Below are 21,697 nucleotides of genomic sequence, written 5' to 3'. Positions count from 1 at the left end.
CTCCTCTTCTTTTCAACCCCCACAGTTCAATACTCAGCAACAGAATATGTGGCAAAACCAGTCTCAACCCCCGTTTTCAAATTGGTCACCTCAAATGTTTCCTACTCCGAATCCTTGGATGTCCCAATTTGGTTGGCCAAACTTCCCTTATCCTCCACCATATTGGCAGAATAATTCCTATCCTCCGCAGTGGACCCCTTCTACTTCGCAAAGCTCATCCTGGCAGACAAGCTGGCCAAGATTGACATATCAGCCAGCAGGATCAATTCCATTCCCTCAACCGACTCTGCCAGCCTTACAACAAAACCACCAGCCTAATCTGAGACCGCAGCTCCCAGCCCAACCCAACCCTAATCCAAATAATAGACCAGTTCAATCTCTTCAAATTATAGAATCCTCAGAAATTGAATCTGATCTGCGGGAGTGCAACGATCTTCAGCTAAGATCTGGGCGAATAATAGAAACTGAGGGACATAGAACAACTCACATTGAAGATCAGTTACCTATAGAACAGCCATCACAACAGGAAGATGTAAATAAAGACCAGGCTCATCAACAAGTAATTACATCTCCTCCACCGTTCCCAGAACGATTAGCCATTCCACGACCAACACAATATCCAGACTTTGATATTCTGGGAGAACTACAAAACTTGTATATAAGAACACCATTCCTTCAAGCTATACAGGATATCCCCATATATGCAAAAACCATAAAGGACCTGTGTAGCAGAAAACCAAAAAGAAATGTAACTTCTAACCCAAGAGTCCAGGTAGTCGGCACCTTATCCGACCTCCTATCAGGAAAAGAAACACCAGTTAAATACGAGGACCCTGGGAACCCAATTGTCACTGTTCAAATCTATGGGCAGACCTTGAGCAACGTCTTAGTTGATCAAGGGGCTGCAATTAACATCCTGACAACATCAGCTTGCCAGAAACTCGGAATTACATCGGTAGAACCTACTTCCACCTTGTTAGAACTAGCTGACCGATCAGTAATTAGACCAGAAGGCACCCTGTATGATGTCATGGTTTCAGTAGATTCCTGGGAATACCCGACTGACTTCCTGATAATTAATCCGAAAACCCAACTAGATGGACATCCGCTAATTCTAGGTAGACCGTGGCTCGCTACTGCTGACGCCTACATTGGTTGTAGGCAGGGAAACATGACCATAACCAGAGGGCCGGATATCAAAAATTTAATTTTGTACCCTCCAGCTCAGCCAAGCATCACGATGATGAAAGCCAACCTGCGCCCTGCCTCATATATCACAGACAACATTAGACCTCCATTAACAGTCCAGGAAGCGCTAGATTTCAAAGATCAAACCGAAGACGATGTCATTAATAAATTCATTAATCAAACAGAATCCACATCGTATACACAATGTTTTATGATAAAGGCGGCATTTGACAACGAATTAGAGGAGGATCCTCTGAAGGACGAACATGACCAAAATATACCGGTGACTTCTGTCGCTAATAGCAAAATAGTGCAAATTGAACCGGGGAAAACTTTAAATATTAACGCTAATCTGACACCAGATCAAGAGACAAAACTCATCCAGCTGTTACGAAAGTATCAGGAGGCATTTGCATGGGACTATCCCGATATGAAAGGGATTGATCCCCAGCTATGTACACATCATATTTATATCGAAAAAGATGCAAGACCTGTTCGACAACCGCAAAGAAGACTCAACCCCCATTTAAAAGATGTTGTAAAAGATGAGCTTCAGAAACTTTTAGATGTTGATTTCATTTATCCTATTTCTGACAGCAAATGGGTATCCCCACTTGTGGTAGTACCTAAAAAGAACGGGAAATGGAGGATTTGTGTGGATTATAGAGAATTAAACAAAGCCACACAAAAAGATCATTTCCCTCTTCCATTTATAGACTAGGTACTGGACACCTTAGCAGGCAAGAAATTATTTTCTTTCCTGGATGGCTTCAGCGGATACAATCAGATTCAGATTGCCCCTGAAGACCAAGATAAGACTACCTTTACTTGCCCCTGGGGAACGTTCGCTTATCGAGTCTTACCTTTTGGTTTATGTAATGCTCCAGCCACATTCCAAAGGGTTGTTCTTAGCATCTTTGCAGATCTAATTAATGATGGATTGGAAGTCTACATGGATGATTTCACACCATATGGAGAGGACTTTGATCCAGCTCTAGATACTCTCGAAAAAGTCCTACAGCGCTGTATCGCCACCAGACTTTGCTTGAGTCACGAAAAGTGTTACATGATGATGACTGAAGGACTCATTCTGGGACACTATATTTCAGCAGCTGGTATTCAGGTAGACCCGGCTAAAATTCAAATACTTTTGCTTATTCCAACCCCCACTAATCAGACAGAGGTACGCAGTTTTCTTGGTTTTTCTGGCTATTATAGACGATTCATACAACATTATTCACATATTGCCGCACCTTTACATGCATTAACTGGAAATGTTGACTTCTTATGGACAGAGAAATGTGATCAGGCCTTCAAAGAATTAAAGAGGCTGGTATCTACAGCTCCAGTTCTCCGAGGACCTAATTGGAATTTACCATTCCAAATTTCAACCGACGCCTCAGACACAGCAATCGGTGCAGTTCTGGGCCAAGAAGAGGATAAAAAACCATACGCCATCTATTATATCAGCAAGAATTTGGTTCCAGCTGAATTAAATTACACTGTCACCGAAAAAGAATTTTTAGCTGTGATACACGCTGTTAATAAATTTAGACACTATATTACAGGCTATCCTGTTATTTTGTATACAGACCATTCTGCTATTAAGTACTTAGCAAACAAGCCTGTTACAAATGGAAGAATAACCAGGTGGTTGATCTTGTTGCAGGAGTTCGACATTACAATCAGAGATCGACCGAGGAAGGAGAATCCTGTAGCCGATTTCCTCTCACGAATACCAAAATCAGTTGAAGCAGCAGCAGTCGAGGACCAATTTCCAGACGAACACTTATTCGTTGTCGCTGTTCAGACTCCCTGGTACGCTGATGTTGCTAATTATCTTGCAGTAGGTAAGCTTCCAAAACATTTAACTCCCAATGAACGGAAACAGATTGTTCAGAGAAGCAATCGATTTTCGTGGGTTGGGGGCTATTTGTTTCACACAGGAGCAGATATGGAAATCAGGAGATGTATTCGAGAGGACGAAATCTTTGATATTTTGAAAGCCTGCCATGACGGGCCATGTGGAGGACACTTTGCTGAACGAAGAACAGCACATAAAGTATTACAAACGGGATATTACTGGCCTACAATTTTCAAAGATGCGAAAAAATTTGTCCAGGCCTGTGATAGCTGTCAGCGAGCAGGACGACCTGGTCCAGCCGACGAAATGCCTTTGCGGCCCCAATTAGTGATCGAACCTTTCGAACGCTGGGCTCTGGACTTCGTCGGCCCCATCAGCCCGCCATCAAATCAAAGAACCTACATTTTGGTAGCAACTGAATATGTTACCAAATGGGTTGAAGCGGAGGCATTGACTAGGGCTACAGAAGATTCGGTAATACAGTTCTTGCTCCATTTGTTTGTACGTTATGGTCTCCCAAGGGAAGTAATTACAGACGGAGTAGCACAATTTGTAGGGCACCAATTAGCTGCAACACTCAATAATTATCGTGTCCAGCATAAAATTACTACCCCATACCATCCTCAGGCAAATGGGCAAGTGGAGAGCAGCAATAAGGTAATAGAGTCGATTTTGACAAAAACAATTGCCTCACATCGGCGTGATTGGGCCGCCCGATTACCCGAGGCATTGTGGGCTTATCGAACCACATGGAGAAGCACCACCGGCTACTCACCATATCACTTAGTGTTTGGAAAGTAGCCTATTTTTCCGATAGAATTCGAAATCCAAACGCTGCGAACGGCCCAAGAAGTCGGATTGGATTTAAGTGAAGCACAGAAAAATCGATTACACCAAATTAATGAATTAGATGAAATAAGGCTCTCTGCATTACAGAATACAGCACTCATTCAACAGCAACGAGCCAAATGGCATGATGCGCTTATCAAAAACAAGATATTTCATGAAGGAGACTGGGCTCTGTTATATGATTCTAGATTTCAGGATTTCCCGGGGAAGCTTCAGACGCGTTGGTTGGGACCATACGAGATTCAAAAAGTCCATGACAATGGGACCCTTACACTGACCACAATCGATGGGTCTGGATACACATTTAAGGTAAACGGTCATCAAGTTCGTCTGTATCGCAAACCGCTCACTCGGGAATCTTTTTGTCAGCAGCTATGCCAAGATACTAACATTGAGATTATGGGCGAGGAAGCAAAAACTTCCTCACCTATAGATCAGTAAGAATTTACTTTTTATTACCACATTTTGTATATAAAATTGTAAATTTTATATATATGTTTTTAGTATTTGTGTGTGCTGTTCCTTTTGAAAAGGAACAGCACCTTTGGTTTTTGCTGTCCCTTTTCAAAAAGGAACAGCACTTTTGCGTTTTTGCTGTTCCTTTTCAAAAGGAACAGCACTAGTGTGTTTCTGTTGTTCCTTTTCAAAAAGGAACAGCACTGTTTGCGTTTTGCTGTTCCTTTTCAAAAGGAACAGCACTTGTGTGTTTCTGTTGTTCCTTTTCAAAAAGGAACAGCACTTTTGCGTTTTGCTGTTCCTTTTCAAAAGGAACAGCACTTGTGTGTTTTTGCTGTTCCTTTTCAAAAAGGAACAGCACTTTTGCGTTTTGTTGTTCCTTTTCAAAAGGAACAGCACTGGTGTGTTTTTGTTGTTCCTTTTCAAAAAAGGAACAGCACTGTTTGCGTTTTTGCTGTCCCTTTTCAAAAGGAACAGCACTTGTGTGTTTTTGCTGTTCCTTTTCAAAAGGAACAACATTTGTGTGTTTGAACAGCACTTTTGTTTTTTTGCTGCTCCTTGTGAAAAGGAAGCAGCATTTGTGTGCTTTTGCTGATTTTTTTTTAGGCAATGCATCAAATGAACTCCTCCTTACCCTTCCTTTCAAAAACAAGTAGTATGCTCTTGCCCCTTTCACATAAAGGATGTATTGTCCATCCTCTTTCCAAGGTCATAAGTAGCAGCTATACCTTTATGCAATGAATATAAAAGTCAGGACATATCGAGATCAGAATATCATGAATCGCTATCTTTAACAAGCCCTAGTATTGATGCAACAACAAAGGAAGGATCCACACACTCATCATTTTTGTTGTCATAGTCTCACCTCCTCTGCCCTGTTGGATAATTTTATCATGCTGAGTTCCTACAATTTTCTCTATTATTACTTGGAAATAAGAGCAGAAGATTTATATCTTCCAAATTGAGATGACAAGACTTCTTCCGCCATTCCCACTCTTAAGGAGGGCTGAACCACCCTTATGTATAATTATACAAGAGAAAAATCTGTTACTTAAAAAAAAAAAAAAAAGAGGAAAAATATATATATATTTGTCAAATGCAGGATAGGGGGTTTCATTAAAGAACCAGCCTACTATGATCATAAGATTGGAAGCGAAGTGGCATTCCCATCATGGCCACCACACCAGGGATATGCTCCAACAGGTTCACTATATAAACAAACCTTGGAACAGGGGGTCTCATCACGAGCCGGCCTGCCCACGATTCGCGCCTCTCTGGTGAATAGCATCATGGTTATCTGGTTACCAAGCCAGCATGATGGTCTGCATTTTGACAAGAATTGCTCTTCAAAAACACACAAAGAACCATGGTTCCAGGGTGAAATAAACAACTCTGCCAAGGTTATGAACACCTGTCGGCAGCAGAGCTCTGTTAGTGGTATCGGAGTCGTAATATATACACCAATTTGGATGATATTAAATACTTCCTTCTATCCTTGTAATAATGATATCTTATATTTTGATGGATACGTCACATGAATATCTATCACTACCAATCATGGCAGAGGTATTGACTATGACTACCTTAGACTTTATATGAGTGCCAGATGTCCTATCCTCTTGTTTTGCATCACATCACGAAGGCTTATGCAAAACGCGATCTACCTGTTGCCTCGATCTCGGTATTTCTTTGTCTAATCTTAAACATGGAAAAACTCTACATATTGTTCCTTTATGACTTGGTGATGGGATGGCGGCTCCTCCTCCATTTGACGGTTGGGACAGCCTATCATGTTGTGAGGGGGGAGGTGACCTCATTACTCCGCCGGCCACGTGGTAACACACCATTCGGAAATGATATGGTACAAAGGTACAATATGGGCTAACGGCATGATAATACTATTTTTGCAATAAGTTGTTATTTACAATCAATTTTTCATGCATGCTCTGTGTTTTTTCTAGCTGCGATTACGTTATTTGCGACAGGTAATTATTGTTCCATCTAGGAGCCCGAAACAGAACCATGGGAGGCAAGGCTATCAGAAGCGAGCCTAGTGAGCTAGTAGTCTCCGAAGCTGCTCGGGAGATCCTAGAAAGGGCGGGGTGGTTAACTTATTTTAGCCGCCTGCGTGAATCAAATGAAACTGTGGCCATGGAATTTCTGCAGAACTTGCAGGAAGAACACTCCGTAGTGGGTGGAAAGCAGATAACGGTCACGGAGGAAATAATCGCGGAGGTAACAGGATTACCAGCCTCAGGACCAATATGGACGACAAAGAAGGAGAGGCTGCAGAAGATCATAGAGATTTTCCAAGACGAAGGACAGAATCTAACAGTAAAAGGAAAAGGAGTGCTGCCGGAAACGTTGGGAGAACCCTGGAGCGAATTGGCAAAAGTAGTGCAGAGCTACATCACCTGCGAGGGCCGAAAGGATGTGGTAAGACCGCGTCACCTTAAGCTCTTGGCTGTGTTAAAAGGAAAATGTTCCGTGCATCTCCCTGCATTGTTAAATTCATTATTGCATGATGCCTCTCGGAGCCTGAAAAGGCACACCATGAAGACGCAGTAGTTAGCCACCATGGGTTGATCCGCCTGATAGTGAGCTACAGTCTCACTCAGCAGCAGAGTAGCTGGGGGGAGCTTATTACAGCAATTGGAGGGGGAGTGGCATCACCATCCCCAAAGGCTAAGCACCCTGCTAGTACCTCTGAAGCACCCAAGGAGCCCAGAGCATCACCATCCCCAAAGGCTAAGCACCCTGCTAGTACCTCTGAAGCACCCGAGGAGCCCAGAGAATCACCAAAACCTAAGCGTCCCTCGGATACACCCGAGCAACCCAAGAAAAACACGGAGTTATCAAAACGAAAACGCTCCTCTAGGGCATCTGGACATGTAGAAAAACATAAGGAACGGGCCGCAGAAGAGCGTGCTGCCTCGAAACGTAGGCATTCCTCTGGCACGACAGAACAATCTAAAAAACGTAAAAAGGTGGTGGTGGAAGAACAGGTGGCCAGTACACCTGAGCGACCCGAGAGACCTAGGAAGTCAGCTCGGCTGGCAAGAATAAAAGGCAGGCTGGAGAAGATCTAGCCAAGCATTGATCAGCCGATCGAAATAACAGATGAGCCACCGGTGCCAGAACAGGAACCTTCGAGGGAAAATATGGAACAAATTGAGGACGAAGCAGAAGTCGAGGAAGGGAAGAAACCTTCTGATTCTGAGGCCGAAGCCGACTATCCGAAGGCAGCCACTGAGCAGCCAATTCAGGAGGAGGAGATGGAACAATTGGGGGGTAGCCCTCCACAGGTCGCCATGGAGGAAGAAGAGCTGGCCACTATCTTGGCCAGCCTGGGAGATTATACTTCACCTTCCAGTCCAGCAAGCCCTCCTGAGGGACCCTCTGGGGAAGAGGCGCATGAAGAATTGCATGAAGAGATAGCGGGAGGAGAAAACCTCCCTGTTGTTGATGGAGAGAATGTAAATACCGACCGGGAACAGTCCGTTCCCAAGACACCAGAAGAAAACCCACCTGCTGATGATGTGGGGAATGAAAATGCTTATCGGGAACAGTCCGTTCCCAGAATACCAGAAGAAACCCTCGATGAAAGAGGAACAGAGCTGAGGGCCACTCATACGCCCACTGCCGAAGCAAGAGAAATTAAGAAATTGAGAAAGAAACAGCAGAGACTGCTGAATATTATAGCCCAGCTTCGGCAGAAAATTAGAAGTTTGAAAGCTAGTCTGAGAATAAGAAGGACCGTAAGGAGAAAAAGAAGAACAAATGCAGCAGGGTCCTGTCAGAAGAGAAGGCAAGGGGCTTATAGGCGTTTCGCAGGTCAATACTCTGTTGATAGACCTACGGCTGGTCCGACCAGCACTGAGGAACCAAATGCCGTTCCATCTGATATGGAACAGCAGAATGCCATTCCGGAACAAACTGCTGTACCAAATAGCCCATTGGGACCAACTACCGTTCCAATCAAAACCGAGCCACAAGACGATATTCCATTTACAGAGGGGCCACCGTACCTCTTTATCCATGTGAAGAAAGAAAGGGAAAACAAAGAAGCCCAAACTGAGGCATCACCGTTAGGGATAATTCGGGACACGAATTCCAGGCAGCGAAACGTGAAGGTACAGGTAAGACTCCCTGCCTCTGAGAATTCATGGAAAAGGGATCCAAAAACCAAGGCCTTGCACCACAAAATGAAGCAAGCCCGACAGGAGGCTGACCAGCTGAGGGAACAAATGATCCCTCGGGAAAAATACGAGTTGCAGCAGGAAGTTGAGCAGTTAAAAGAACAAATGATCCCTCGGGCAAAATATGAAGAATTGCAGCAGCAACTGCGGAACATGAGTCAATCAGAAATTCAGGCCTTTGAAGGATGGCAGAAGGAACAGGAAAAGGCTGCCAAGGTAACATGTCGATTAGATGCTGTTATTAAACAATTTGACACTGTATGTTCGCTGTATGATGATGTTTTGACTTGCAGGGCCCCTGCAAAGAATTATGCTTTATTTCTCCTTGAAAGATACTTAAGGCTGAAAATAAAATCTGTCAGGGCAGGTGCCCCTATTCAGATTAATACTGTTAATGATTTTATTGATTGTTGCAAACATTATGGGGTTAAGGTTCAACGGTTGCTATGTGAATTCTATTTGCACAATATGGTGCTCGAGCAGGAAACTGACTTAAACTCGGGGCCCTTCGTGAGAGATATACAACTCCAAGCCTTTGTATCGTTTGGGGTCAATCAGTTAAAGTGGCTCAGGGCTTACAATGCCTTTCAGAGGTAGGAGCACAGCCTAGATCTATGGGTCAGGGCCGAGCCTAGAGACCCAGTTCACCTATGGAAATCACACAAAAGCCTCATGAGAACCCAGGGCGTCATGGAACTGTTAGGACCCATGCATGAGGACTTGATCCGAAATAGCGTGGAATTTTTTCTGGCTATTAAAGATTCTGCCCTGGATGCTGCCAAATTCCGTTATCGGGTTTCTACCCCAAGCATCCAGCTCAGGGAGCCATTCAAATACGAGAATTTTGAGCTGGCTACTGAACGGTTGAGCCTTTATGGCCAGCACCTTTTGCAAGCTGGGTCATCTTGGTTAGGATACCGGTTCCGTAGCCCAATTATTTGGCACCCTGCACCTGGATACCAGGCCTTGTATGATATGCCTGCAGATCAATTGAATTACTTCTTTGATAATCTGGTTTCTCACCATGGTTGCAGACCTCCTCACGAGATACCCTCTCCCGCTTATTCTCTTACCGCTCTCCATGTTAATTATAACGTTTTCATGAGGCCATGAAACAGAGTAAGCCGGGGGGTGTGTAGAGCATTGGAAAGGTATGTTTTGATGCATAATTTAGTGATGTTTCAAGCAATGTTTGTAATCTTTTCTTTGTTATAAAGTAAGAAGAATGTAATGAGAATGAGCACGAATGACCAATTACTAATAGTTGTCTTCTCTATGCAGAAAATGACAAAAGGAGGAAGACGCAGTGCAAAACTGGAGTTCCATGAGAAGATAACGGTTGTCCCTTCGGAACTAAATAAAGTCCAGACCAGGGCGAGCAAATCTCGACAAATCAATCTGGGACGAGATAAGGGACTGACAGTTCGGAAGACTAGGCAAAGAAAAGAGAGGAGTTAACAGTTTAACAGATCCCTCAGGATCTTTGATCCTGAGGGATCGTTACTTTCAATTATTTTGTTGTCTGGTTAACTCCGCCATTACTAGTATAAAAAGGGTAGCATTGAAGACTTTGAAAACTCTCATTTTCTGTATCTTTATTTTCTGTTTACAGAATTCACAGTCAGTTGGAACTCAGACTATTGAGTCTCTTTGAGACTTAGTTTTTGTTGTACTATCGTTGATGCGTTAATACAATATATTTGGTATTACTTTCCCTCTGCGTCTGAAGTAAATTCCGGCGGTGTGCCATTGGAAGCTAAGGGCCCAGCTCCAACGGACACTGGCTGATTGTATCATTACAGTTTGGCTTTGTGTGGTTTGTTTATCATTCTTAATGTTAACACCCAGGTTGTTCCCTATGACTCCCAAGGGAATACGGCCGGGGTAACCACTAACCAATCTTTGGATCACAGTTTCTAGCCAAGCTGTGATCAGAGAGGGCTCTCTCTTTATGATTTGTCTCTGTTATGATGGTGTTTTAGGCTAGTTATTATACTCAGGTTTTGGTTTATATTTTGGTTGAAGGATTTCTTTCAGGTCTTATGACATAGTGTTTAGATGGTGAAATACCATTGGGCAATGGAGTCTGGAGTTGTGGAATGATCTGATACGCTGGATTGGTGGTGTTCAAACTGCAGGGCCTATTATGTATTTTTAGACAAACAAAATTAGCTTAAATAGTGATGTATGTCAACCAACAGAAAGCAATTAAGAATTTTCTGTTAAATTGGTGAGGTGAAAGTGCAGCACGGTGCACAGGAGCAAAACTTGAATTCCTGGGACAAAGGCCAACATGAAAGATGTATTCTGAAAGTGCAGCAATTAAGAATTACACTTATCTAGATTACAGCCGAAGAAAACATTCATAAACAACATAGATTGAACTCAGGGTACTCAGTGAATAAATCCTGAAAGTTATTCTTTTTCCTTGTTGATTAGCATTGAAAATCAGATAACATATATGAATTTTAACAAACAACTAATTGACAGAGAGAGTTACAGAGACTTATTGTATGGTGAAATACACAAGAATCCAGCAGTTATCAACAGACACCAGAACGCATTCAACACTTCAGAAATCTGAGAAATTCCATCACTTTCTTTATTAAACTTCTGAAAGGATTACAGCATAAGAATTTCCTTTGGAGAAATCAACAACAACCCCTCAAGCTTATGCGAGGGGCAAATATATACTCTCGGTCTTTACAAAAATATCTGAGTTCTAAGTTATCTCAGATTTAATACTCTCACCAACTTCTAAGATATTAAAATCAGAAAGTTATTACAACATTGAATACAAAGTAAAGGTGTCTTTATGCTTTGTCAGAAGATATTCTGGCCTTTGGAGGCCACTGAGTCGGTTGGAATGCTTTGATTAAATGCTGGAGAACACGTCTTTATGCTTGCCGCGCTGTATTTTCTCGGGTTTGCCACCTGTGATTGTGATTGCTGCTGTGGTGACCGAATAGCCCTGCTGAGTTGGCTCAGCTTCTGTCTTTCCTTTGTATGCTTATCTACCAAAATTCTGCCTGTGCATGACTACTTATAAACTGGACAAAAATTAACATTACAGGTTCTGGCTTGATAATATTATCTGTGTCAAATTCTTCCAGACTTCTTGTGTGGGCAATTGGTGCTTCACAATTGCCTCTATGGTTTCATCTGCTTCTGTATACTTAAAGAAATTTGGAGGCACATCAAACAGATGATTGATCTCATTCATAATAAAAAATAGGTTGTCCACCCTATTGTACAAAATTTGCCCTGATGCTGGCCCTGATTCTGCTGAAGTGCTGGGCTGTCTTGCAATTTGTCCTGCAGCATGGGCATCAACCCTTTTGATGTAGTTTTCAAGGGTAAGCAGTCTTCCTACACTGCTTAATATACTGGGGAGGCCTCTGTTCTGTAATGCCTGAAATCTGTCCATGAACTTGTTGATTTCGGTCTGCATATCCTGGGTTCTCCTTTCCAGTGTTCCAACCAGGTTTCGTAGTGTCAGGACCCTTTTAACCATTGAGATTGTCTCAGTCCTGTGAGCAATTCCCATGGTGGCCAGTTGAGAGCTTGTCCTGTTATTTAAAATATTGATCATTCTGGTGGAAGCATCAGGCATGTTGCCAAGGCTTGCTCTAGCTCTATGTATTTCCCTGTTTGCCTTTGCAATGAGTACTGATTGTTCATCCATAGTCTCAATATACTGCCACTGATTGGTGATAGACCGGCCAATATTGCCCCAGAGGACTGCTTTTAGCTCTGCTGTCACCTTTTCTAGTGTGAGCTCCTTCTCAAGCTCAGTTATCCTCTTCTTTAGAGCTTTTATTTCTCGTTCCTTTACAGCTTCACTCTGCTTGCTCTTATCATATCTCTCATTTACTTTAGCCAAAGATTCTTTGGCTGAATTGAGCTCCAACATTTGAGCTTCCAGGACTTGAATTTCATTTCGGAGCTTCTGCATATCCAGACTATGAGTCTGCTCTGTTGTTGGTGCAGTTGTTGATGTAGTTGGTGCTGTAGGCCCTGTCTGCTGAGGAGGAGGGGCAGTTGTTGGAGGAGCTTCCTCAAGATTGATTATTTCAGGAGGAGGCTGGGAGGTTTGACCCTCTTCTCTTTGCTTCAATGATGTCTGTAGTGCTGCCTTTGCAGCCTCTGATTCTCCTAGTTTTTCTTGAGTCCGGATCAGCTCCTTGTATAGAGATATCATTAGATCTGTGGCATCTTTTTCAAGTCTTTGTTGGGCAACATCATCTGTCTGAGGGTGGATTGTGGCTGGGAGTTTGATTTTCCTCCTTAAGGCCGCCATGTCTGCATCCCTCAACTTCAATATTTCTTGGATACCCTTAACATCCTTGGGATCATGTCCCATCTCTATAATTATATCTTCCAAGGACCTGATTCTGTTGTCCTTAGCTTGTGATGATGCTCTCTCCAATTCCAGCTGAGAGGCTGTATTATCAAGGCTGCTTTTTAGTTTGTAATTTTCCAATGTTTCATCTGCCAAGGAGGCATACACCATCTCACCAGTCTGTTTGTGCAGTTCGATTTTGTCCATTGGGTGTATGTCTTTGGCCAGGACCTCCATGTTGGTCCTGAGGTAATCTGAGGCAGATTGAGGATGCAGAGCTGTGGGTATAAAGTGACTCATGATCATTTTGCCTTCACTTACATCGAAGGCAGACATGAGTCTTTGTTGATTGGTGGGAGCCAAGTTTAGCAGATGATTGTACAGCTGTATTTTGATAGGATCACTCCTCCTTTTGATGTCTATAAATTGCTGTTTGATGCTTACTTGTCCTTCTTTTTGCTGGCTGGAGGAGTTGACCTCTCCTCCTATAGCTCTGTCCTGTTCCTGCTGGAAGGAACTGGCTGAAACTTCTCTGCTGGGTGGGCCCATGCCCAATGCTTGCCTTATTGCTATGTCATCCTCAGAAGAGTCATTCAACCTCTGCCTTTTCTCTCCCTGGTTTATAGGTGATGTCAGGGGAGTTTCTCTATCCCTTTTCCTAAAAACAAATGTATCCTCCTTTTGAGGAGTTTGGAGGACCGAGGCATCAAAGGTAGTCTCTGGCCTAGGAGGCACTATATTTTGAGCCTGTTGCTCAGTGGAGCTTGGAGTATCAACTACTCTTTCTTGCTGCAGGGGCTGCTGTCTGTCATGTTGCTCTCCTTCTTGCCGCTGCCCTTCTCCCTGCTGCTCCATCTCTTCTTGTTGCTGCAGCAATGTTTCCACTTGCTCTTCTGTCAAAAGAGGTGGCTGTTCCACCTGCTTTTCTTTGCCTTTGCTGGCTGTCTCTGCAGTATTCCCGGCAGCTTGCTGATGTGTTGTTGATGGTGAAGTAGCTGCTCCAAGTTGTTTTTTGTATGAGAGGGGAACCTGTCCACAAGTTTCTAAGTCAGCTTCCTTTTGAATATTTCTAGCCTCTCTCTCTAGCAGCTCTTCATTAGTAATTTCCTCTTCTAGGGTACCTTCTTCCCAGCTTAATGCATTGGCATGCTGCTCAATCTCAGGCTGCCTTACGTGTGAATAGCTGCCCAATTTGTATTTTATCCTCCTGAGGGAGACAAAGTGATTGGGGTCATAGGGTATCCATTCAAAGCTAGTTTGCAGTCTGAGGGCCTCTAGGATACTGTTTGCCTCTTTCCACCCCTCCTCTTTTCTGTTGTATAGGAAAGGGCCCAGCTGGCTCCTTACCTTTAACTGTGACTTCTTGTTCTTGCTTTGAAAGTGGAGGTAGTCGGCATTCCCAAACTGCCTGAAATATTCTAAGGCAAAAAGCCTCATGGGGACATACCTTGGCAACCTAAAAGGCTTCAACTCACAGCCATATATTCTGATGACTGTGTGGTTTTGGTAGAGGTACCAATTACCAATGCTGTAGGTTTTGTTCAGGTGGAGAATTCTCCTCATGTCATCAGTTAGCCTTGGAGGAGGAACACCATGCAATACTGTCATGGCTGGATGAATGAATAAGTCAATGAACTCCGAGTATGTGTAAGGTGATACAGAGGCACAATGAAAGACAGAGGTCCAAAACACAACTGACCTTGGATTTCCCTGGGCATTGACTTGTTTCAAGGGAATAGAGAAGCTGGCTGGCTGATAAAACAAGAATAGGTGGTATATGTATGAGGTATACCTGAACAGTCTTTCCCTCTTCAAATTCATAAACTGGTCATGGATCTTATCTGCAATGTATGTAGCATAATCATAATGTACAGCTGGGGGCTTACCAGGAGAGAATAGAGACAGCATTGCCATTATGATTTCATCCACATCCTCCAGTCCCTTGAACCCTAGGACGTAGCTGATCAAATCCACTAACATCCTGCCCAATTCATTCAAGTACTGATATCCAATAGGAGGAGTTCTGATGGCTTCAGAGCCTGGTTTTACAAACAGCTGGTTGATTTTGATGAGTTGGTCATTTGACAACTTGCTCCCCTTCTTTATCAAGTTCTGCATGTGGAGGGGGGTCAATAGCTTTGCAGTATGGAAGTGCAGCATCTCATTTATACTCTCTGGGGTGATATGGAACAGGACTGAGCCTGTAGGGCTGATGACAGCTCTTTGGCTTGGGTCATAGCACTCCTGGCATCTGTAGACCAACTCTGGCATAGGATTTACCTGGGGGAGGTTGTAGATGGGCAAGTTTGAGTCCCAAATCCCCAAGATGTCTGCTCCACTAAGGTGCTGGGCTTTCAACTCATTCATCATCTGAATATTATATTTGGAGCCCAATGGAAACCAGTCTATCATTTGATAATCCATATCTCCCAGGGCTTTCCATTCTAATTCCTGGTGAGGGGCATTGAGAGGCTTGATGTTCAGAGCAATGGGGGTGTCCATGGTCTTCTTTAAGCTTGTAAACTGTAAGTGAACTGCTTGAAGGGAGCAGCACAGCACATAAGTGATTTTTATAATGACAGTTTGAGTTTCAGGTACCAAAGGGAGAATTGATGCAACAGCAATTGAAATACTGTTTAAATTAGGAATAGGACTACTGTCTGGTCTCACTTTGTCTTCCTTAGCAGGTGAATTCAGTGTAAATGAGTCTTTCGCGAATGCGCGAACAGAATACTGCTTATTTGTGACAATGCGGGCAAACAAGGCTCAGCTGGTGTTTTGGAATTCACAATTGTAAATGGGGTGTTTGCAGAGGGAAATTGCTGGTGAAATTGTGAGTTTCGTCGTTCCTTAAGCCCTCTGAGTAATTTTATAGACAACTTCAGGCGTACGGAGGATAGAAGATGAAAAATACCTGGTAAACAGCGAGCAGAGGTCGCGTATGCGTGCAGGATTGGTACTCTGGAGGTCTCCTTGGTCGATTTAGCAGGTTGGCGGAGTTAAGAACGTAAAAACAGCATGCAAAGGAAACAGTAGCAAAGTGAGCGAAAAGTACAAAAAATTGCGTTTTTTGGCTAAATATGGACTTTTTGCAATTTGGCGCTTTTTTGTGATGACGTCAGCATGACGTCATTGGTGGGGTCAAGGTCGGATGACGTCAGCTGACGTCATCGGGTGACGTGGCGAGATGCTGTTGGTCCATGGGGGATGGTGCGGTGGCAGCCACGTCGGCGGAGGGGCGGACAAAGGACTGATGCGATGGCAGGGTGGAGGTGACGTGGGCATGACGTGGGATAGTAACTTGGCGGTTAGGGCCGTAGCGGTTACGGTTAAGGATAGCCGCCACGGTTTCTCGGGGCGGTTAGGGTACGGCCCCGCAATTGTCAGAGTTTGCTCCGAGAGCCCTCAATGGGCGACGCGTGGCCGCGCCCTGACGTGACGCAACGTCATGTTCTCGGGCGCTAAACGTCCGCCGCGGGGGCTGCTCCGATATTGATACGGACCGTCGGATCTCTTGGATCTGATCCGACGGTGGACGGGGTAATGATGTGTTCGGGGGATATGCATACGGGCGGAAACCTTCGGATATGGGTTTTTTATAAGGTTTTCAATGTATTTTAACAAATCAAAATTGCGCGCTGATACTTTGGATAAATGCCAAAGGTGGGTTTTTGGACTTTGATAATTTGCAAAGGGGTTTATGGGTAAAGGGGATTTATAAAGGTTTTCAATGCGCAACAATGCAGGCCCGATACTTTGGATAAGAACAAAGTGGGTATTTAGGGGTTATCTTTGCAAATGAAGGGGTATAGGTAAAACAAGGTTAGTTATGAGGCTTCTTTTGGCAGATGAAGCTTTCCAAGGGGCTAAATGACTTCAGAAGAGGGGAGGGGTTTAGGGTTAGGTTCATCGAAGTGGCCAGATGCCATTTGATCCCTGACACAGAACTTATTGGCTATAATACCAAGGGGAGGGATATTTATACAAAATTTGGGGTTTATACACCATGGTGTTAGATACTAGTAGGGGAAAAGGTACTGTAGGGGATTTACATAGTAGTTTTAGAGTTAATATGGATGAAGGGGTAAATGGAGGGGAAACCACTAAGCTTATTTGAAGCTTACTTAGTTTAGAGAGTAGATCAAAATGAAAAGATTTTTAGACAAGAAATGTGGCTTTTGAATGAACAAGAACCGCCATGAAACCATGATCTTCTTCCATGAATCTCAGCTGATGAGGGGATGTTAGTAATGAACTGGAAGGGGGAAGGAGGGAGGTTAGTCATGCTCCTTGCTGTAACTTGATGGAGGTGAAAACCTTGTCAATTAATTGACTCTACTCTGGTAAACACAGTTAACATATGTGCAATGGTAAAGATAACCTTTCTGCAACCCCAACTACTTACCCAGCTACTTACCTAGCATTTTTTATTTCTCCTTGGAGGGTGCACTTGGACTTGCAAACCCTTACTTGCCTTTTTCTTTTCTTTGGCTTTTTCTTTGTCTTTTCTATCTACTTCTACCCTTATCTCTTCCAAGGTCCCAGATTAAGCTGTTGGGAGCCTTTTCTTCTCTACCTGAACTACTTGTCTGCCAAGATTGAACAGTTTGGACAGACTCCTTTCTCTATTCTACAACTGCAAATTTAAACCATGGAATGATCCAGATTAGACTTTTGGACCATCCATCAAAACTTTGAGTCCATACCAAGCTATAAGCACAGATCAGACTTTCTAGGAAATATGTGATCTTTGAATCATCAAAGCAGAGCATATTTGGACCTTCCATAGCCAATCATGAAATATGAAACCTATTGGTATAGGTAGCTAACACTTAATAATTTGACATATTTCACATGTTGTTCCATATTCGTTCATTAGTAGTTTTTCTATTGTAAATCTTTATAACAAGCTCACATCATATTTCCATAATTGGTCACATAACGGTTGTTCTGAGTTGTTCACTTCTGTTACAGAATTTATAAGTGGAATGCTTTAGCTACATATAGTTGGAGTGACGATCATAAGAAAATGGAATTAACGTTGTAGGTGGACTACTGGTGATCATGTCAGATTATCTGTACATATGATTGACGTTTCCTGTTTATTTGATTTAGTTGTCTACCTTTATATATGATTGACGTTTCCTGTTTATGATGGTTTGATGTTCCATTTGGTTAAGCTGTTTACTTGTATAAAAGATTGCTCTGTCTTTGTGTATAAGTTGATGCAAAGGATTGAGAGTGTTGAACTCACGAGACTTAGTTTCTTTTACTGCTGTTCCATTTTACTGTTGTTCCATTTCTGCATTGCCGTTCCATTTTACTTTCCTGTTGTTCCTTTTTACTCGCATTCATTGGTTTGGTGTGAGAGGAGGATCAATGTTGTGGGGGAAAGTATCCAACTCGGAATGACCCTAACCCACTCTAAGGGTGACAGTTCCTTAGCAACAGCTGAAAGCAAAGCTATCTAAAGTTTCTTCTTTATGACATGCAAGAGATAAAAGGAAGAGATCCACTTACCGATGTCTTGCGCAAATGGTCGATCCAATCTCCTTTGATTGCCACTTGCTCCCAGCTCCAAGTCTTTTCACGGGCCCAGCTACACAAGATCCTGCAAACAAGACAAAGAAAGGAAACTACAAGAAGCATGCATACATAACTGATTCAAGGATTAGCATAAATCAAATACGCAAGTAAGACAATACATCATTGAAACACATGCGAATAGAAGAACCTCAAATGCTTTATTAATATATGGAAGTAAGGTTCAGGCGGTGATACAACCATGAGAGGTCCAATCCAGCATCACCTTCCCGACGGAGAGAAATCTCTTCTTCACCTCCCTCAAGCAATCACCCAATGCTCACAACTGTAAACCAACAGCAATTCTTTGCACTAAATTCCGACCTTCAGATCCCATGGGATGAGATCCTTATATAGAGTTTTGGAGTGAAGATAAGCCAGCTTGATGTGTGACTTGTTGTCCTCTTCAACTCTAATTGTTCTTCAGTTCTTCACTCGGAGTTTCTACCTTCCACTTGGAGTTTTAGAAGCTCTTAACTCATCATTAGGCGAATCTTATGATCAAGTGTCTTTTTGGAAGCTTCCTGGGCACTGGCACATTGAGAGAAAGATTCCTCCACATGTCAAAGTACGCCCAGCGCAGGTAGCCTTTGTTGCACTTGCGATGCAGCGCAGGTAGCCTTTGTTGCACTTGCTATGCAGCGCAGGTAGCCTTTGGAGCAGCTGCTTTGATCCAAAATTGACCTGTTTTTGAGTGTTTTTCAGTGGAGAACTGATTTGCAGTGCTGTGGTTTGCTGACCTTGTTCCTCTAAGGGTAAGAACAACATGTTTAGGGACTTTGGATCCCTTAGATTATTGACATTTCATGCTCTATGCTGTAAGGCACAAAAATGTCTATAACAGTTGCCCCCTAAAGTATGAGGTCGTTTATCGGGTGAAATGCTTTATTAGGAGGATCTGAAGTTCATTCAATCGTCGGGAGGTGACCTGTAACAAAATACAATATAATACATTATCTTTTCATACTTTCTTTTCATGATCTAGCTGATGCGGGCATTTCCCATGCTCAGCTTTATAAATACATTTGTTGTACATAAACAGACGATCGTCTGATAATAGACTGATAATTCTCTGCTTTTAATTATCATCCTTTTTAGTAGGATGATCATCTGCTGCACGTGGCTATGTTTTTATCTCCTGAATATATATCGCAGCCCGGATGGATGAAACTAGATCCGGGGTCTTCAAACTTGTCCGATCTTCACTCTAGTACAAGTCGATCCATGTGAGAATTTCTTGAAGTCGAACATGGAAAGACATCGCTTGATTACCAGTCAATAATGTAAACTGTTAACAAGCGCGAGAGGAATCACCGATAATGATGATGACCCTCAAGGTACTGCAGCACAATTCACGTGGTGTGAATATAGGATCTGACGTCGAACACCACGCAAAGTCTCCTGGTCGAAGGTCATTAATGTATACCTATCGCCGGGAGTGAGAAACTTGCCATTGAGGCATGCAAGCTTCAAAGTACTGAGGGGGTGTTCCTAGACCAACTTCTTGGATAATGAGCTGATGTCGACAAGAAGTGATCCGTCAAAGGAGGGCCTTAATGAATCCCACATCAATGACACGGAACGGAGCTAGTGATGATGGTGAAAACGATCTGTGAAATATGCTTCAGGGTGGCGGTCATGGAAGGATGAAAGATGATGTACGGTAGTGGATGGGACCCGGTTGACACTTTCTGAATGACATCTCTTGAACATATAACGACACTGATGTGATGGATCGGTAGCATTACCCCATGTATGGATGGTATGGCGAGACCATGGTGAAGGGACCGGTGAATGATAATAACCCAACCCGATATTTACGGAGGCAAAAGTGTCATGTTCAAGAGCGACTTGCTACCATTAAGCTTTGAGGTTCTTCCCAATTTTTCCCCAGTCATTTCTGACCAGTACCTCTTTATTTTTGTCAAGCTTGAGGAGGATAACATATGCTTGATCTATAACCTGCCCTTCGGGCAAGCCCATCGCTATGTTTTAACGAGCCTAGAGATAGGGAAACTCGTTCTCGTCTGAAGACAAGTTTGTCGCTATTTAATGTATTTAACGAGTCTAGCGACAAAGACAACTCGGTCCTTTTCATTTTTAGAGAGTCTGAAAAGCGTACATAAAGTGGACTCCAGAGGTCCTTTTTCGTCATTTAATCCCTTAAGTCCGAAAAAGTATAAAACAATACAGAAGGGATGAATGTTCGATATCTTTATCGAGCCGAACTAGACAAGCGCTCGATCTTTTTGTGCAATAATCCCTCAGGTCCAAAAAGATTAAAATCTAGAGGAGGGATAGCTCTTCCGGTCCTTTTAACGAGCTGGAAGGCCAAAACTCGGCAAACTTTTCATATTTTACGAGTCAGTGAAAAGAGCTCAAAGAAGACTCGTATTTTGAGGAACGAGTGATAAACAGGGATAGCAACAGATTCCAGGTATAGGTTGGAATTTTCCAATCACGACAGTATTACAAGGATGGCTAAGTGAAATCACTCTTCGCAGCTGTTCCTCAAAATAGGTAAACAATCAAGTGGATGTGAATGATCGGCCAAATGAAAAGTGGAGGTGACGGTGCACAAAACACGACCAAGGCTTTTATGGCTGATGAATTTACGGTCTCAAATGGTTATTTACCAGTTCATTTTTTCTGGATGAGCTTGAACTCTGGAGGGAAGCTTGCTCACATGCTTATGTTTATTTTTTAACGAGCATGAAGTCCGCGTTAAAACTGCTCGGTTTTGCATTTATTTTTTAACGAGCATGAACTATGCCAAAACTGCTCGTTCTTTTGCATGCCCCCAGCATCATAATGACGCATGTCAAAGGAGGGTGCCCCCCAAGCTTCATTGCATTCAACTTGGTGGTTGGAATGAAGGTTTACCTTTGAATTTTGAAAAGGGGATTTGTTTCATTTTTTATTGAGGTTGACATAGTAAAAGAACTATCCTCATGACTCCTTGTTTCATTTTTTAACGAGGTTGACACGAGATAAGAACCGTCCTCGGGGCCCACTGTGTTTACAGTATTTCCATTAGGGCGATGATCCATGCTGATAAAATGTTTAGGAATCTTCCGAATCCGTTAGATATAGAAGATTTCAAATTGTAGGTTTCCACTGTGGCTACTTCCGCCAGATTACCCGCCGGCGGTAGGGCAAAAGTACCCATTAAGGCAGGGTCTTTTAGGAGACCTACTCCAATATTTTGGAGCGATT

The sequence above is a fragment of the Pinus tabuliformis genome, chromosome 9 (genome assembly GCF_031772625.1).
Source record: "Pinus tabuliformis cultivar Carrire ecotype Pingquan chromosome 9, CPIR1, whole genome shotgun sequence".
NCBI lineage: Eukaryota > Viridiplantae > Streptophyta > Pinopsida > Pinales > Pinaceae > Pinus > Pinus tabuliformis.
This window is presented reverse-complemented; position numbering follows the sequence as displayed.